Raw genomic sequence first — 20488 nt, 5'->3', positions numbered from 1 at the left:
TAAAATGTCTTCTTTATCTTTTTTTTTAATATTTCATTTAATTTTCCTTCTTTTATAATCCTACCTTGACTTTTACATTGTTGTAGTAATATTCTACTGAAGGGAAAAGTTTTCCTCATCAGCTGGATGTATTAATAATTCCCAAACTATGGTTCCTAATCAAAAAACAGGAAGGCAGGATCAATACTTCCTTAACAAGGCCGGCGCCGCGGCTCAGTAGGCTAATCCTCCGCCTTGCGGCGCCGGCACACCGGGTTCTAGTCCCGGTCGGGGCACCGATCCTGTCCCGGTTGCCCCTCTTCCAGGCCAGCTCTCTGCTGTGGCCAGGGAGTGCAGTGGAGGATGGCCCAAGTGCTTGGGCCCTGCACCCCATGGGAGACCAGGAGAAGCACCTGGCTCCTGCCATCGGATCAGCGCGGTGCGCCGGCCGCAGCGCGCTACCGCGGCGGCCATTGGAGGGTGAACCAACGGCAAAAAGGAAGACCTTTCTCTCTGTCTCTCTCTCACTGTCCACTCTGCCTGTCAAAAATAAAAAAAAAAAAAAAATACTTCCTTAACAAGAACTTCTATTTCACTTTTCTAAAATGTCACAGCCCAAGCACCATGACTCCCAAGAATAGAGTATCTTGTCTGATGAAATAATAGAATGATTATGTTCTTTTACCCGGTAATTTCATTTCTAGGAATTTATTCTAAGGAAATAAAAGGAATAGACCACAAAGACATAATGGGCACATAATGTTCCTCTCAGTGTTTCTTAAAATAGTAACCCATTAACAAATAAGCAGGAAAACAATAGGGGGAAAATTCAAATCTCTATCAGAAAAGAATATATAAATCATTGTTGGAGCACCCAACAGGATTAGTCTACACATTGGATCCTACAGTCCAGTGTCAACAAGAGAAGTGATCTCTTAAAACCACCAGAGACAAAGATCTCCATCCTTAAAATTCTTATTTATTAGAAAAATAGATTTCAATTAAAAATAAAATATATACATCATACATTCATTTATTATGAACAATGTGTTTTTATTTATTTGACAGAGTTATAGACAGTGAGAGAGAGAGACAGAGAGAAAGGTCTTCCTTCTGTTGGTTCACTACCCAAATGTTTGCTACGGCCGGTGCTGCATCAGCCCGAAGCCAGGAGCCAGGTGCTCTTCCCAGTCTCCCATGTAGGTGCAGGGCCCAAGCACTTGGGCCATCTTCCACTCCCCTCCTGGGCCACAGCAGAGAGCTGGACTGGAAGAGGAGCAACCAAGACTAGAACCCGGTGCCCATATGGGATGCTGGCACCACAGGCAGAGGATTAGCCAAGTGAGCCACAGCGCTGGCCCCAACAATGTGCATTTTAAAAAATAAGATGGGAATGGGATTCAAAGGTAAGTTTATTTTGGTGCATTAAAATTTGAAATTCATGAATCTGGGTGATTTTTAAAAACTCATTGAAAATGTCTATTATAAAAATCTATATGGATATAAGTGTTTCTGAATCAAAATAATCTCTCAATGCATTTTACATGAATTCCTTGAATGGCCATTGAACACATTGTCTTGAAATTTATATACATTATAAAATGGTTTTATAAAGTGAATTACCATATACATCATAATGCATATTTTTATTTTATTTATTTATTTATTTATTTTGACAGGCAGAGTGAATAGTGAGAGAGAGAGACAGAGAGAAAGGTCTTCCTTTTTGCCGTTGGTTCACCCTCCAATGGCCACTGCGGTCGGTGCATCTCACTGATCCAAAGCCAGGAGCCAGGTGCTTCTCCTTGTCTCCCATGCAGGTGCAGGGCCCAAGCACTTGGGCCATCCTCCACTGCCTTCCCGGGCCATAGCAGAGAGCTGGCCTGGAAGAGGGGCAACCGGCATAGAATCCGGCACCCCGACCGGGACTAGAACCTGGTGTGCCAGCGCTGCAAGGTGGAGGATTAGCCTGTTAAGCCACGGCGCCAGCCGTAATGCATATTTCTAAAAGAAATCTCTATACTGCCTCTAGTAACGGTTGCAATAGTTTACATTCCCACCAAAAGTGTACTAAGGAACTTTTCCCCCTACATCCTCACCTGCATTTATTGCTTCATAATTTTTTTGTATGAGAGCCATTCTAACTCTGGTAAGGTGTAACCTCATTGTGGTTTTTATTTGCATTTCCTGGCCAAGAGCTTGGAGCTTCTTCTGGGTCTCCCACATGGGTGCAGGGACCCAAGGACTTGTGCCATCTTCTACTGCTATCCCAGGACATAGCCAAGAGCTGCTTCAGAAGTGGAGCAGCTAGGACTTGAACTGGCACTCATATGGGATGCCAGCACTTCAAGTCAGATCTGTAACCTGCTGCGCCACAGATTGGTGCAGCTTTGGCCATTGCAGCCATCTGGGGAGTGATCCATCAGATGGAAGATCTCTCTGTTTCTACCTCTCTCTAACTTTGTCTTTCAAATAAATAAAATAAAGCTTAAAAAAAAGAATAACTAAAAAAAAGGTATGGTTATCTCAATAGATGCAGGAACCATTTGATAAAATACAACACTCTCTCACTATGAATAAATAAACAGTTTTCATTCTTCTATTTGTTATTGTGATGTGTCACATTTGTTAATTTGCATATGTTGAACCATTCCTGCATACCAGAGATACCACTTGGTCCAAGTGAACAATCATATTTTGTTCATCTGTGATACTGGTTTATAATTCTTTTTGTTGTATGTTTTTCTGGTTTTCGAATTAAGTCATAGAAGCAGTATGGGAGAATTTCCTCCATCTCAGTTGTTTGAAATAGATTGAGAGGAATTGGAATTAGTTTTTCTGTAAAAGTTTGGCAGAGCTCAGTATATAACCATCCAGTCCTGGGCTTTTTCTATGTGGGGAGGGTCTTTATTTCTTATTCAGTCTCCATCTTCGTTATTGTTTTGTTTAGGTTTTCAGTGCCTTCATGCATCAATGTTTGGTAGTTTGTGCTTATCTAGGAATCCATTTCTTCTAAATTTCCCTATTTGTTGGCATATAGCTTTTTTCATAATTTCTGATGAATTTTATTTCTGTGGTATCTGACATTTCCTTTTTTATTTCTGAATTTATTAATATGTGTCATCTCCACTGTTTTATTTTAATTAGTTAGTCCTGTGGTGTATCAATTTTAATTTTTTCAAAAATAATTGCTCTTCATTTCACTGATCTTTCGTTTCTTTTTTGTTTCAATTTTATTTCTTCTTTAATTTTAAGAATTTTTTCCTCATACTAATTTGTGATTTGGTTTATTGTTTTTCTAGGTTTTGAATGGATTGTTAGATCATTTGTTTAATCCTTTTCCAATTTTGAGGTAAGCACTAACTGCTATAAACTTAACTCTCAGAATTGCTTTTGCTGTATATCATAAGTTTTGGTATGTATTTTGTCATTTTCATTTCTTTCCTGTAATTTTTATTTACTTTTTGATTTCTTCTATGACCCACTGTTCATTCAGGAGCAGGCTGTTCAGACTCCATATGCTTGCATGCTTTCCAGAGTTTCTTATGTTCTTAATTTTCAGATTCATTCCATTGTGGTCAGAAAAGATATGTGGTATGATTTCATTTTCTTTTTATTTGCTGAGATTTGCTTTATGGCCTAACATATGATCTGTCCTAGAAGGAGTTCCATGCACTGGTGATAAGAATGTGTATTCTGCAACTATGGGATGAAATGTTCTGTATATGTCAATTCTGTCATTTTGGTCCATAGTGTAGATTAGTTGTCTTCTTTGATTTTTCTTTGTCTAGTTGTCCTGTGTATTGATGAAACTGTGATATTGCTGTCAGCCATTACCATTGAATTGAAGTCAATGTTTCTGATAAGATCCATTAACCTTTGTTTTAAATAAGCAGGCACTGGGGCTGGAACTGTGGTAAAGCAGGTTAAGCATTCCATATGGGCACTGGTTTGAGACCTCACTGTTCCACTTCTGATCCAGCTCTCTGCTGTGGCCTGGGAAAGCAGTAGAAGGTGGTCATAGTCCTTGGGCCCCTGCATCCATGTGGGAGACCCAGAAGAAGCTCCTGCCTGCTGGCTTCTGATTGGCTCAGCTCTGGCCACTGGCTATTTGAAGAGTGAACCAGCAAATGAAAGACCTCTCTCTCTCTCTCTCTCTCTCTCTCTGTAGCTCTGCTTTTCAAATAAATAAATGAATCTTTAAAAAAAATGAAAAGCAATCATGCACCTGGCATTGGGTACATATACATTTACCATAGTTACATCTTTCTGTTGGATTGATCCCTTCAGTAATACAAAATTCCTTTTCTTTGTCTTGTTTAATAGTTTTTACTTTAAAGTCTGTTTTGCATGATATTATCATGGCTAATATTTCTCTTTTTTACTTTTTGTTATCATGGAATATCATTTTCCATCCTTTAACTTTCGAAGTCTGTATGTGTCTTTGTAGCAGAGATGTGTTTATTACAGGCAGTAAAAAAATGGATCTTGTGTTTTAATACATTCAGCTAGTCTGTGTTTTTTTTTTAGATTTATCCATCCATTTGAAAGTCAGAGTTACACAGGAGAGAAGGAGAGGCAGAGAGAGAGAGGTCTTTCATCTGCTGGTTCACTCCCCAATTGGCCGCAATGGCTGGAGCTGTGCCAATCCAAACCCAGGGACCAGAAGCTTCTTCAGGTCTTCCTCACAAGTGCAGGGGCCCAAGGACTTGGGCCATCTTCTACTGCTTTCTCAGGCCATAGCAGAGAGCTGGATTGGAAGTGGAGCAGCTGGGACTTGAACCAGTGCCCATATGGGATGCCAGCACTGCAGGCAGCAGCTTTATTTACTACACCACAGTGCCAGCCTCTTGATTTATTTTATTGTTTTTCTTTTGGGAACTTCATGGTTCTAAGATTGAGTTAATCTTACTCCTTATTGGGATGCATGCTCACCATTTATCTAGACTGTATATTTAACTACTAACAGTTTTTATTGGGCATAACTAGTTTACAAAATCTCACACACTAACATGACATGCAAGAAGTTGTAGCTCATAATGATTATTAATACAGGACTGAGTTTCACCTGAAATATCAAATAAAGCTAAGTTGATTTCTCCAGACTCCTTCACTCTGTATTTTGCTGTAACTTGCTGCTATTCAGGGGTATTAGATTGTGGCCTGTATGCATACTAATTGTATATAATATTTCTTTTTAAAAAAGACATTTATTTGAAAGTCACATTTATACTGAAAGAGGAGAAAAAGAGAGAGAGAGGTCTTCCATCCACTGGTTCACTCCCCAATTGGCCACAATGAACCAGAGCTGTGCCAATCTGAACCCAGGAGCCAGGAGCTTCTTCCAGGTCTCCCATGTGGGTGCAGTGGCCCAAGGACTTGGACCATCTTTCACTGCTTTCCCAGGCCATAGCAGAGAACTGGATCAGAAGTGGAGCAGCTGCGTCTCAAATCAGTGCCCATATGGGGTGCTGGCACTGCAGGTGGTGGCTTTACTCGCTATGCCAGTGCCAGGCCCTATATTTTATAAGAAGTTATTTCAAAAGGTCCGTGGGCAATATACATTATCATTTAATTTTATAACCATGAAATTTTGAGTGCTTTTATATAAAGCTTAAAGAACTAAAAATCATTAGGATTATATAATATATGTATGTTAATTCCACAGAAGAGAAAAATCTACCCAACCTGGATCTCCATATCTGTTCAAGCTGATGTACTAAGATTTTTAAATTGGTATAATGATTGAAAGTATTAGAGGTTCCCAAAACAAATGTACTTATTATTAATCTATTTGTAAGTAGAATATGCAACTTATTTTGTATTCATTTTAAAATAATTGAGGGCCAGCACTGTGGAAATAGTGGGTAAAGCCAGCAACTATGGTGCTGGCATCCCATATGGCCACCAGTTCAAGTCCCAGATGGTCCAAGTATTTGGGATCCTGCACCTATGTGGGCAACCCAGAAGGAGCTCCTGGCTTCTGGATTTGGATCAGCCCAGCCCTGGCCATTGTGGCCATTTGGGATATGAACCAACAAATGGAAGGTCTTTTCTCTCTCTCTCTCTCTCTCTCTCTCTCTCTATATATATATATATATATATATATATATAGCTATCTCTATAATTCTTTCAAATAAATTTTAAAAATCTCTATAAAAAGGGTATAAATATTTTCAACTATTTCCTACAATACAGAATAATAAAGTACCTTTGAAGAAACTTTGAAGAATTCATTTTAACATTGGATAAAATCACCTATTTTTTCTCTTTTTAAAGATATATTGTACTCATTTGAAAGGCAGATTTGTAAGGATGGAGAAACAGAGTCGAAGAGACTTTCCATCTGCTGCTTTGCTCCCCAGATGGCTGCAATGTCCAGAGCTGGGTAAAACCAAAGCCAGGAGAAAGAAGCTTCATCCTGGCCTTCCATGTGGATGGCAGAGCCCAATCATGTGGGTCATTTCAGCTGCCTCCCAGGCCATTGGCTGTGAGCTGAATAGGATGTAGAACATCCAGGACTTGAAAAGGTGCTGATAAAGGATGCCAGCATTGCAGGTAGGACATGACCTCCTCAGCCACATTGATGACCTCCTGAAATCACCTATTTCTAAAGAGTTTATTTTTATTTATAATCTTTTTATAAAAGACTTATTTGTTTATTACAAAGTCAAAGTTACAGAGAAGAGGGAAAGACAGATTTTCCATCAGCTGGTTCACTCTCCAAATGGCTAAAAAGGCAGGGGTTGGGTTAGGTCAAAGCCGGGAGCTTCTTCCAGACCTCCCACATGGATGAAGGAGCCCAAGCACTTGGCCAGTTCTCTGATGTTTCCCCAGGCTGTTATCAGGGAACTGGATCAGAAGTGTAGCAGCCAGAACTTGAACTTGCACCCATATAGGATTTCATTCTCACAAATGGTGGTGTAAATGCTAGCCCCTCCAGTGCCATGGCTCGATAAGCTAGTCCTCCGCCTGTGGCACTGGCACACAGGGTTCTAGTCCTGGTCGGGGTGCCGGATTCTGTCCTGGTTGCCCCTCTTCCTGTCCAGCTCTCTGCTGTGGCCCAGGAGTGCAGTGGAGGATGGCCCAAGTACTTGGGCCCTGCACCCCATGGGAGACCAGGAGAAGCACCTGGCTCCTGGCTTTGGATCAGCACAGTGCACCGGCCGCAGCAGCCATTGGAGGGTGAACCAATGGCAAAGGAAGACCTTTCTCTCTGTCTCTCTCTCTCTCACTGTCCACTCTGCCTGTCCAAAAAAAATGCTATTCCCTCCTTATATTCTTTATGTAATTACTTTAAAAAGTCTCCTTCTAGACCAGTGTAAGCAAACAATGAAGGATAGAATTAAAAGGGAGAGAATGATCCTGCAGGGGAAGCAGGACACACAGCAGACTCATAGAATGGCAAACGCCCAAAACAGCACTCCTGCCTCAGAATCAACCCTTGGGACATTCAGATCTGGCTAAAAGGTCCATGAGAGTCTCACAGGCATGGAAAGCCATGACACAGTGGCAAAAAACAATCTAAATGAAAGACCCTGGTGAACAAGACCCCAGCAGAAGGAACAGGCCATCAAGGAGAGAGGCGCCTTTCTCTGAAGGGAGGAAGGAACCTCCACTGTGACACGGCCTTGACTAAACAAGTTCAGAGTCGGTGAACTCGAGGAACTTTCATAGCCTAGACAGCTCATAGCAAGAGTCTCAGGTGATTAATGACGTCATAAATAAGAGTGCCAATTGTTAAATCAACAACGGGAGTCACTGGGTTCATGCTCCCCACGTAGGATCTCTGTCCTTAATGTGTTTTACTATGAAACTTAAAAACACTACTAGTTGAACAACACCCTATACCTTGTGCGGTTGTGTGAATGCAGCCTGTTGAAATCCTTGCTTAGTATATATACTAAGTTGATCTTCAGTATATGAAGGTAATTGAAAATGAAACTCGATAAAGGGTGGGATGGGAGAGGGAGAGGGGAGGGCCATGGGAGGGAGGGAGGTTGGGGGGGAAGCCACAACAATACAAAAGTTGCACTTTGTAAATTCACATTTATGAAATAAAAAATTTTTAAAGTCTCCTTCTAAATAAACAAAAGATATCTCTGTTATTTACCAAGGTTATTGTGCAAGTTATTAATTGTCTCTATTTACAAGTCAAGCTAACACCAGGATTTGTTAGAAGAATCTAAATGGGGGCAGTGCTATGATGCAACAGGTTAAAGCCCTAGCCTGCAGCACTGGCATCCCTTATGGGCACCAGTTCGAGTCTTGGCTGCTCCTCTTCTGATCCAGCTCTCTGCTATGGCCTGGGAAAGCAGTGGAAGATGGCCCAAGTCCTTGGGCCCCTGCATTCATATGGGACACCTGGAAGAAGCTCCTGGCTCCTGGCTCAGATCAGATCAGCTCTGGCCATTGCAGTTACTGGGGAGAGAACCAGTGGAAAGAAAGTCATCTTCACTCTCTTTCTCTCTCTCTTTTGCTCTGGCTCTACCTCTCTCTGTAACTCTGTCTTTCAAGTAAATAAAATACATCTTTTAAAAAAAAAGAAACTTAAATGAGTCATATCCCTTGGACATAAACTCAGCTACATCTACAGTGTCTGTCATCTGTCCATAGTAAAACTCAAGTCTGGTACATATCTCTCTTTAGGTAGACATTACTGTGTCCTTCCTTTAAGAATCAAGAAGAGAGGCCAGCATTTGGTGCAGATTAAGCAGCTGCTCACAATGCTGGCATCCCAGATGAACTCAGGTTCAAGTCTCAGTTCTGATCCAGTTCACTACTAATGTGCCTAGGAAAGCAGCAGAACATTGCTGAAGTACTTGGACACCTCCCACCTATATGGAAGAACCAGTTGGAGTTCAATGCTCCTGGTTTTTGCCTGGCCCAATCCCAGCAATGGTAGTCATTTGGGGAGTGAACCAGCAGGTGGAAGATTCTCTCTCTCTCTCTCTCTCTCTCTCTCTCTCTCTCTCCCTATCTCCCCATTTCCCTCCTCTGTAAGTCTGACTTTCAGATAAGTAAATAAATAAATCTTTTTTAAAAAATAGAAACAAAGAAAGCAGAATAGATTCAAGAAAAAATGAAACAATTTTTTTTTCATTTATTAAACTTTTTTTAATGAATATAAATTTCCAAAGTACAGCTTATGGATTACAATGGCTTCCCCCATCCCATAACTCCCCTCCCACCCACAACCCTCCCCTTTCCCGCTCCCTCTCCCCTTCCATTCACATCAAGATTCATTTTCAATTCTCTTTATATACAGAAGATCATTTTAGTATATATTAAGTAAAGATTTCAATAGTTTGCCCCCATATAGCAACACAAAGTGAAAAAAATACGGTTGGAGTACTAGTTATAGCATTAAGTAACAGTGTACAGCACATTAAAGACAGAGATCCTACATAATATTTTTTTAAAAATTGATTAATTTTCTATGCCATTTCCAATTTAACACCAGGTTTTTTTTTTTCATTTCCAATTATCTTTATATACAGAAGATCAATTTTGTATATAATTAGTAAAGATTTCATCAGTTTGCATCCACGCAGAAACACAAAGTGTAAAGATACTGTGAAACATTTTTTTTTAAACTTTTATTTAAAGAATATAAATTTCCAAAGTACAGCTTATGGGTTACAATGGCTTCCCCCCTCCTATAACTTCCCTCCCACCCGCAACCCTCCCCTTTCCCGCTCCCTTTCCCCTTCCATTCACATAAAGATTCATTTTCAATTCTCTTTATATACAGAAGATCAGTTTAGTACATATTAGGTAAAGATTTCAACAGTTTGCCCATATAGCAACATAAAGTGAAAAAACTACCATTGTATACTAACTGATAGAATCAAAAAGGGAGAGAAAGATCCAACATGGGAAGCGGGATACACAGCAGACTCATAGAAACAATTATTTTTAATAAAGAGTCCAGAACTGACTATAAATGTGTTACTACTCTACATTTGTCACTATGATGTGCTGAATAAAAAATAATTAATGTATATTATCATGTACTTATTTGGATGGTTGATTACTGGTCATTAATATTTAATTTTAGAGAAAAAAATTTCAAGTGACAATATTCATCAGTAGAAAAAAGTTGAAACAAAGCACTTTCTTAATCTCACAAAGTCATGTGGCTAGGAGAAGGCATATCTGATTTACTCTAATCAGCCTTCCTAAAATTTACAAATTTTTTTCTGGCAACAGTGAATTTGGCTTGTCATAGAAAGCTCTTTGAAGGCTCTTGTTAAACTTGTTCCTCTTTGAAAAAGTAAATTTTACTGCGTGATACTGCAAGAGGTAAATTTTTGATGTATAGGAAATTTGAAAACCAATTACGCTTAGTCTCTAATTTCTGATTTACTTTATAGAACAGAAATTACACAGATAAATTTCACTTTGTCTAATTTTTTTAAAATAGTTACTTATTTATTTGACAAGCAGGCATAGACAGACAAGGGGAGAGACCAAGAGAGAGGTCTTCCATTTGCTAGTTCACTCCCCAAATGGACACAATGGTCAGAGCTGGGCCAATCTAAAGCCAGGAGCTTCTTCACACATGGGTACAGGGGTCCAAGTACTTGCACTGTCTACCACTGCTTCCCCAGGTCATTAGCACAGAGCTGGATTGGAAGTGGAGCAGCTGAGGTATGAACTGGCACCTGTATGGGATACCAGTGCCACAGGCAGAGGCTTAATGACTAGGGCACAGCACCGGCCCCCACTTTACCTAAATTTACAGCAAACCCATGAGTTGCACCAGAATGCAATTTTCTTTTCTTTCTCCTTCCTTCCTTCCTTCCTTCCTTCCTTCCTTCCTTCCTTCCTTCCTTCCTTTCTTCCACATTGCATCCAAGGACATGGACCAGGGAGAGAGGCTTATGATTACTGTGTGCAAGAACTCTCCTGTTGGGGGTCAAAGCATTTGACAAGGAAGCTCTCCTAGATTAAGTCCGCAAGCGCCTCTCTCAATAACAAGCAAGAGAAGGTGTGCTAACTGGAGAGCATCTTTGGTTTAATTAACTCTGGGAGGTCTGAGTGTTACTGGGGTCCTTATTGGGATATATCATGGGTCAAAATCTTTTGAATGTGACTATTCAACACTAGAGGGCTCTGTAGGGTCAATTACATTTTCACAATCATTGACATCTGATTCCCCACTGTTGTCCCCAGCTGCTCTGCTGGGGAAGAAAATCTGCTCCACTTGCAGGATACTTAAGTCCAGCAGTGGAGGAAGCATAACTGAAAGAGCCCACAGCTGAGGTCAAGGCACAAAGACACTTGCTTCCATGTGAGAATGACTGAGAATACTGTCTTGGTTGGGTAAAAATCATCATGAAGAGGATCAAGGACCTCTGTGTCTCCAAGTGTATTTCTACCTCCCAGCTGTGAACCCAGAATAGGGCATCCAACAAATAAACAATGATTCCATACTTCCATGTGGTGCTTCTCTGCTTAACATTGCCTGCTGAAATCTTTTTGTTCCTATGTATTTTTACCCAGCATAGTTTGTCTTAATTTTCTCACTTCTGCCTGACAATGTCCAACAATTTGCACACTGTGCTCTTTACCTGCACACCCTGCCAGCACTTTTTCTTGATGTGCATTATAAACCTGATAAATTGCCCTAATGACTTTTATTACTTCATCATTGTAAAAATGCCAGTATCGTGTTCTTTAATAAGTTTGGCATAACACTGAAAGGTGGGAGCCTTTTCCATTGAAGCCACTGTATTTTTGCTCACTAGTGTTACCTAGATTAGGAGTAGTGATATCCTCTGATTATACCTTCAATTTGAACTAAATTCTAAAACATGAATAAAATTACTGATAGTGAAGATGAAGCTGAAGAGAAGGAAACCAAGATTGGGCACTCTGATGGTGTGAGTGAGCTGTTTATGGGTGATCTGTTCTTTATATAAAACCTACTGCTGCGGGTTTGCCAAGTTACGTACCACTCAATAACCTTCTTTCACGTATCTTTAAGAATTCTGTCCCAAATCTCTTCTCTTAATTTCACTTTCACAGTTACAGAAAATGAAGTTTTGAATAAACCTGTTAGTTATGGATTTCAATTACTTGCAGAAGTTCTGTCTTGCTAATGTGCCAGTCACTGATGCTAAAAGTTGCTTCTTGTCTTCTCTCTCTCAGCAACAATATTTCATGACCCACATTGCTGCTAGTGATATAGAAACTTATAGTGTTGAAGGTGTAGTCCAAAATGGAGGCTGTCATGATGAAATTCTCTGAGTGCATTATTTTAATATCAGGCATCTTAAATAATCACTTATTACATTTTTGTGTTGCTATTGACTAACAGTATCATGTTATCCTTTGTCTGTTCAGCTGAGCTATACTGCAATCTTCTTTATGGACATGATCATTTCTTTTTACCCAGAGATTAGTATTCATTACACATTTCCTCTGAGTTAGGCCACTCTCAAGGAATGAGGTTGTGTTGGTTTATAATTTAGTTATAAACTGTGGAATTCTCTGTGTGTTCTCTGTGGAAGTTAAAGTTTAAAAGAGATAATTTATCATAACCACCTCAAAGGTCCTTTGGTACATCTTTCTGAATCACTTAGAGATGAGAACTCCTTTGAAAGAAGAAATGAAGTAGCTGACACATGGAGCCACTACCTATAATACAGCATCTCATGTAAGCACTGGATTGAGTCCCAGCTGCTCCATTATGACCCATCTCCCTGTTACTGCATCTATTTGGGGAATGAACTAGCAGATGGAAGATCTCTATCTCTCCCTGCAACCTTCTCTCTCTATCTCTGCCTTTAAAATACTGTAAATCTTATTTTAAAAAAACTTAGGGTCTAGCACTGTGGCATAGTGGGCTAAGCCTCTGCCTGTAGTGCCAGTTCAAGTTCCAGCTGTTCTTCTTCCAATACAGCTCTCTGCTTTGGTCTGGGAAAGCAGGCAAAGATGGCCCAAATGCCTGGGCTCCTGTATCCATGTGGGGGAGAAGAGTGAAGCCCCAGGCTTCTAGCTCCTGGCTTCAGATTGACCCAGCTCAATCTGTTGTGGCTATTTAGAAGTAAACCAGTGGATAGATCTTTCTCTGTTTCTCCCTGTGTCTGTAACTCTACCTCTCAAATGAAATGATAAAATCTTTTTTATTAAAAAAAACAGTTTAGCCTCACATTTGTAACTTTTAGTAATTTTGGATGGGTTGAGAGGAAATTTGTAAAGTTTGTGGTACAACTGGGAGCCTTCTGAGTCCTAGCATGTAAGAAGAGAATAGCGAGCAGACAGCTGGTAGACAAGACCTAATAGAGTACTACCCATAGCATTGTCTTTTTAAAGACCACAGTAAGTCCTATGGTCCCTCTTCAAAGGTCAGTGGGAAACCATCCACACAGTTGAAAGAGGAGTGTGACTTGATGAGATTTTGGTTTGTAAAATGGCCTTTTAATTAAGTACTAAAGAACATCTCCAGAGAAAACATTGAAGGATACAGTTGAATTGTAAATCTTCATTAATAATAACAAGATTTGAAGAAAGAAATGGCAGCTTTAAGGGGAATGCAGTTCAGGGAAGGGAGATAAGAATTAGTGAATATTTTATCCTAGGATGGTACTTACACCAACTGTACATATTGGGACCCTAATTTGGTGTGTTGAAGAGGATTCCACTAGGATCTGGAATAACTTGAGCATCAGAACACATAATTTCAGACTATAATACCTTTAACAAGATAAGAATCTATGAACTCATAATGATATAGTACATAACGACACAATAACTAAGACAGAAGAATGAGCCCTTAGCTTTGATGCTAGATCAAAATATAAATGAAGAAACAATATTGGGAATTAAAACACCAGCATTTCATAAAGTGCTGATAATTAAAAATAATGAATATCAAAGGTACTGGATGAAAATTTGATAGAAAATAGGATACTGTCATAATATTAGAATATTTTTAATAAAAGTCCACACATTCCAAAAAGAAATAAAAATTTGTATATAGCACAGTATATGCAAATGCTGTAGTGCAGCAAGTTTTGCCACTGCCTGCCACACCAGCATTCCACCTGAGAGTGCTGTTGTGCTGCTTCAAGTCCCAGCTTCTCTGCTTTTGATCAGGCATATTGTGAATGCACCTGGGAAGGCTTCAGAACATGGTCCAAGTCCTTGGGCCCTGCCACCCATTTGGAAGACCAGGAAACAGTCGTTCATCCTAGCTTCAGCTTGACAAAGAACTTATGCTTGTAACTCTTTTGGAAATGAACCAGTATAGATATATAGAGATAGAAAAGAGAGAGAGAGAAAGAGAGAGAGAGAGAGATGATAGAGATAGAGATAGAGATAGAGATAGAGATAGAGATAGAGATAGAGATGAGAGAGATAGAGATGAGAGAGATATCGAGATCCAGCTCTCTGTTATGGCCTGGGAAAACAGCAGAAGATGGCCCAAGTGCTTGGACCTCTGCACCTGCATGGGAGACCTGGAAGAAACTCCTGGCTTCTGGCTTTGGATTGATACAGCTCTGACTGTTGTAACCAATTCAGGAGTGAATCAGCAGATGGAAGACCTGTCTCTCTCTCTCTCTCTCTCTCTCTCTCTCTCTCTCTCTCTCTGCCTTTCTTTCTCGCTTTGTGTAACTGACTTTCAAATAAATAAATAAATCATTTTAAAAGATATAGATGTAGATGTAGATATAGATATAGTTCCCTCTCTCATTGTCATTCTGCGTTCAAAATAAATAAATAAATCCTTAAAAGGTTGCATGTGAATCAATCTGGCAGAAATTCACTAAATACCAAGTTGATAGCATGCATCATGGAATGGATGGAAGACTGAGGAGAGCCCAGCAGCAGACCAGGGAGCTTCTGATGAGAATACAGGGTGCACATTTTCTCAGAAAGGAACACTGGATAGACCCAGCTTGAGTCATCTCTGCTCTTGATACTTATTAAGAGTTTTCATATTAGAAAAGTGTCAAGGAGATTTCTAGAAAAATAACATTGACTCACAATGGGAGAAAAGATATTTTAACATAGTTGGAAAAAATGTAATAGTTCTGTGGATTGGGTTATAGTTAAGAATTTATTTTGGTTCCCTAAATTGGGGTTCATATGCTTTTTATCATGGGACCACCCTATACTTAGCAGAAACATCTTGGATCAGGGGCAAAAGTGCTAAAAGGATAATAACTGGGCATTCTCAATGAATGGGACTCACTCATGGTATTTCTGTAAGTTTGAAATAATTTCAAAATTACTCTTTTTTAAAAACTTTTATTTAATGAATATAAATTTCCAATGTACAGCTTATGGATTACAATGGCTTCCCCCTCCCATAACTTCCCTCCCACCCGCAACCCTCCCCTCTCCCTCTCCCTCTCCCCTTCCATTCACATCAAGATTCATTTTCAATTCTCTTTATATACAGAAGATCATTTTAGTATATATTAAGTAAAGATTTCAACAGTTTGCACCCACATAGAAACACAAAGTGAAACATACTGTTTGAGTACTAGTTATAGCATTAAATCACAATGTACAGCACATTAAGGACAGAGATCCCACATGAGGAGCAAGTGCACAGTGACTCCTGTTGTTGACCCAACAAATTGATACTCTAGTTTATGGCACCAGTAACCACCCTAGGCTCTCGTCATGAGTTGCCAAGGCTATGGAAGGCTTCCAAGTTTGCCGACTCTGCTCATATTTAGACAAGGTCATAAAAGTCAGGGTGAGGATAATAACCAATGTTCCTAAGAGTGGCATTAACCAGGTCTGACCAATTATACAGCATTAAGTGGGGAAGAGGACCATCAGTACAAAATTAACTACTCTTAAAATGATCAGCAGAGAGCTGATCTCTATTCCACAGCTCCAGACCCTGGACACTTTTTTGAAGGTTGAGTAACTGATTTTGGCAATGACAGAAAGTTTCTTTTAAAATGACTTTGATGGGGCTGGTGCTGTATCATAACAGTTAAAGCTGCTGCCTGGAGTGCCAGCATCCCATAAGGGTGCTGGTTCAAGTGTCAGCTGCCTCACTTCCAATCCAGCTCTCTGCTATGGCCTGGAAAAGCAGTAGAGGATGGCCCAATTCCTTGGGCCCCTGCACCCACTTCAGAGACTCAGAAAAAACTCCTGGCTCCTGGATTTGGATCAGCACAGCTGTAGCCATTGCAGCCATCTAGGGAGTGAACCAGCCAATGGAAGTCCTCTCGCCCTCTCTCTCTCTGTGCCTCTGCCTCTCTGTAACTCTGCCTTTCAAGTAAATAAATAAATCTTTTTTAAAAAATAAAAGAAAAAGAAATAATAAAATGACCTTGCTTCCCACAGCCAAAGTATTTTATTTTATCAGGATGTTTAAGGGCAGCAGCCAGTAAATTAGTTTTGTAAGTTTCAGTCTGTACTGTTTGAAGGAATTTAATCATTTCTGCCATCGTAGTTTCAGGTTTTGGAGACAACAGCTTTTAAAACATTTTTTAATCCTGATTTGCGTTTTCATAAGCCATTTGTTTTAGTAATATTTTGCCACTTCCTGATTATCTACCTGATGTCGAATAGCTTTTTCTAGCCTATCCACAATGGACATATAGTCCTCAGTCAGCCCCTGATGGACTGTAGACAAAAAGTGGATAGTCTTTAACATCAAGAATCTTTTTCCATGCTTTTAATTAATATTAGAAATTTTTACATAAGCCTTCGTTCAAGGATAAGCAACTTGTCGACCAAGATCTGAATACACTCCCTCTCTTAGCAACTGCTCAAAATTGGTAGGGACATTGTTATTTAGTTAATCTATGGCTTGTACAGAAGCCCAGTTTCTATTCCTGAGCCCAAACAGTATACTGGGCTGGAGTAACCAAGATTTTAATTAAAATTTTCCAGTTCCATGGCACCATCTCACATCCTTCTCCAATTCCCTTCAGTATGCCCACTGTCTAAGAACTCTGTATCTTGTACTCCATTAAGCCCTCTTTTAGCCCTCTGTAAACATTATAAGGAAGATGTTCATGCCAGGGAGCTGTATTTTCATATCAAGCTACAGGGCAAACAGTTAACCCTGGTGATTCCCCTTGCTCCTTGCCTTGCTGAAGCCTACCTAGCACTGCTGACACACCTGAAGGGGACTCAGATATTACCACCACAACAGTAGATGCTGAAAGTGCAGAGGTCTCTGTGAGGCAGTGGGGACAAGCCCATTGACTGACCTTCCTGGCTGAGGACAGTGGCCAAGGGAATTGTAACCTTACTAATGGCATCCCAGCAGAGATATCACATGTGCAAAAACAGAATAGGAGCTCAAGGCTCCTGATATTATTTTTGACCAACTTTCTCTCACTTTTTTTAGATTTATTTATTTATTTCAAAGTCAGAGTTACACAGAGAGAAGGAGAGGTGAGAGAAAGAGAAAAAAGTCTTCCACCCACTGGTTCACTCCTCAGTTGGCCACAATGGCCTGAGCTGTGCTGATTTGAAGCCAGAGGCTAGGAACTTCTTCCAGGTCTCCCACATGGGTGCAGAGGCCCAAGGACTTGGGCCATCTTCTTACTGCCATAGAGATCACAGCAGAGAGCTGAATAGGAAGTGGAGCAACCAGGACTTCAACCAGTGCCCATATGGGATGCCAGCACTGCAGGTGGTGGCTTTACCCATTACACCACAGTGCCAACCAACAATCAGTTACTTTTAAAGTGCCTTCAACAGGGTACCAAGGATAGCAACTATTAATTTTTTTATAGCAAGCATCCAATTACTTTTTGGTAAAGAGTGTCCCTCATGGGGCCAGCACTGTGGCTTACTTGGCTAATCCTCCACCTGTGGTGCTGATATCCCATATGAGTACCGGGTTCTAGTCCCAGTTGTTCCTCTTCCAGTCCAGCTCTCTGCTGTGGCCCAGGAGGGAAGTGGAGGATGGCCCAAGTGCTTGGGCCCCTGCACCCGCATGGGAGGCCCAGAAGAAACACCTGGCTCCTGGCTATGGATTGGTGCAGCACCGACCGTGATGGCCATTTGAGGAGTGAACCAATGGAAGGAAGATATTTCTCTCTCTCTCTCTCTCTCTCTCTCTCTCTCTCTCTCTCTCTCACACACACACACACACACACACACACAGTCTATAACTCTACCTGTCCAAAAAAAAAAAAAGAGTGTCCCTCTTTCTAAAGGAGATAAAGCAGCCCAGCTTTATGTTTCCACTGCACCGGGTACAGGGAATTCCACATCTTAATGACTCACCAGGATCTTGAAGAGATGAGCAATGTTTCTGTACCCTTGCCAGGTGTGGTAAGCCACCCCTTGCATGTTGTGCCAAGGGTCCTTGTTCAGGCACCAGATGTTGGGGTGTGCAAGTGAAAGGAGAGACAGGACATGGGAACTGTTCCTCTGAAAAGTGCTGCCAGACTAAACCGGTGTGTTTTCTTTATTGATAAGGATTAGAACCATATATTGTACAGCTCATGCATGTGCTCATCTAACTCTAAGGTTTCTCTGAAACATGCTTAGGAAGACATATTAGATAAGCATGTCTAGGGAAGCAGCTGCATGTCTTTGGGAAGCCAACATTCCCACAAGGCTCAATGCTCTTCTTGTTAGTGGGCCATAAACTGTACTTAGTCCCTGAAGCCACACGCTGTGTACTAGGAAGAAAATGTCTTCTCCAAGAGTGCTTTGGCAGAAATCTTATTCTCCACAGTCACATTTTACCATCTTTACAAACCAGCCTGGGAACAACCAGGTTGGCCAGATCTGAGTCCACTGTGTGTGTGTGAATGAACGTGACTTTGCTTCATATCTAAATACTGTCCTTCTATTTTGGATTATATATGTGTTTTGTAATTGTGCTTTGATTCATAGTAACTCATCTTTTTATGGAATTGATTAGCATTGAATACAAACTGAAAATAAATAAACAAAATGTTGAAAGAGGAAAAAAAGAATTTATCCAAATGTTCTAATGTATCCCAGAAAATATTTTTAAGTATAAAATGGTGACCACAAATGAATAACTCCCTCTTGCTCTTCTATCCAACCTTCTCATTTATCCCTCACTTAATGCTGCTCAACTTCTCCACGTACCTCTAACACTGATTGAGCTCACTGCAGAAGTGTCTGTCTCCCCACTGCACTGTGAACTTCTGCCTTCACTTAGCTCCATCTCCTGTGTTCACCACTCACTTAAATTCACTGCAATCACTCCAATGGTTAATGAGAGAATTATTCCCTTAGCAACTCCATGAAATAGAAGAGAAAAATCAAGTCTTTCATGTTGCTTCTCTGTAGGAAAATCCTTCATGGAGAAAGAAATGTTAATGTAAATGTTGGAAAATATATTATTTTATTAATTTATTTATTTTTATTTTATTTTATTTTATTTTATTTTATTGCCAGACAGATTTAGAAAGTGAGGGAGAGAGAGAGAGAGAGAGAGAGAGAGAGAGAGTTATAGACAGTGAGAGAGACAGAGAGAAAGGTCTTCCTTCCATTGGCTCATCCCCCAAATGGCCGCTACGGCCACTGCGCTGTGCCCATCCGAAGCCAGGAGCCATGTGCTTCCTCCTGGTCTCCCATGCAGGTGCAGGGGCCAAGCACTTGGACCATCCTCCACTGCCCTCCTGGGCCACAGCAGAGAGCTGGACTGGAAGAGGAGCAACTGGGACAGAATCTGGTACCCCAACTGAGACTAGAACCTGAGATGCCAGTGCCGCAGATGGAGGATTAGTCTAATGAGCCATGGCACCAGCCGCAAAGACATTATTGATTATTCTCTGGCCTGCTATAGCTGGACAAGAGTCCTACCAAAATAAAATTGGAGCAACTGGCACTGTGGCATAGGGGGTTAATGCCCGGCCTGAAACACCGGCATTCCATATGGGTGCCAGTTCAAGACCTGGCTGCTCCACTTGTGATCCAGCTCTCTGCTATGGCCTGGGAAAGCAGTAGAAGATGGCCCAAGTCCTTGGGTCCCTGTACGTGCATGGGAGACCTGGAAAAAGCTCCTGGCTCCTGGCTTCATATCAGCACAATTCCAGCCATTGCAGCCAATTGAGGGGTGAACCATCAGATGGAAGACCTCTCTCTCTCTCTGCCTCTCCTCTCTGTGTAACTCTGACTTCCAAATAAATCAATAAATCTTAAAAAAATAAAATAAAACTGGAACTAATGTTGGATGCATTTAGAAGTCTCAGGCCAAGATGGGAGGTGGCCCATTTTCTTATAAAGGAAGATCCATTCATAGGATTCAGTTGCAATTGCATTGTCATAAATTCAACAGAGACTGGTGTATCTTCCTGCATTGTCACCTAAATACAGGGTGGTAACTAAGGAGACCAAGCTGGGGAGAGAAAAGAGATATGCCATTGCAGTCTTTCCCAACATTCCTAGATGACTCTAATCATGAATCTCCATGCATTAGGGAACAGCCTGCCACCAGACCTATTCACAAGCACCTGAAGAGTGACCAAAGACCAACAGGGGAGCCCTTTGCTTATCCAGGGTCAGGTAGAAGAGGGCTTGAGTACTGTAT

At 40.8% G+C, this 20488-nt stretch overlaps 1 pseudogene; it reads right to left on the bottom strand.

The window, feature by feature from the left end:
• Nucleotides 1-11077: 11077 nt before the first annotated feature.
• On the bottom strand, nucleotides 11078-12219 carry LOC133755316 (BRISC complex subunit Abraxas 2-like; annotated as a pseudogene).
• Between the last annotated feature and the right edge of the window lie 8269 nt (nucleotides 12220-20488).

The sequence above is a fragment of the Lepus europaeus genome, unplaced genomic scaffold, assembly GCF_033115175.1.
Source record: "Lepus europaeus isolate LE1 unplaced genomic scaffold, mLepTim1.pri SCAFFOLD_3_1, whole genome shotgun sequence".
NCBI classification, from domain to species: Eukaryota; Metazoa; Chordata; class Mammalia; order Lagomorpha; family Leporidae; genus Lepus; species Lepus europaeus.
Note: the sequence above shows the minus strand (reverse complement) of the source record. Positions and strands in the feature narration are given on the sequence as shown.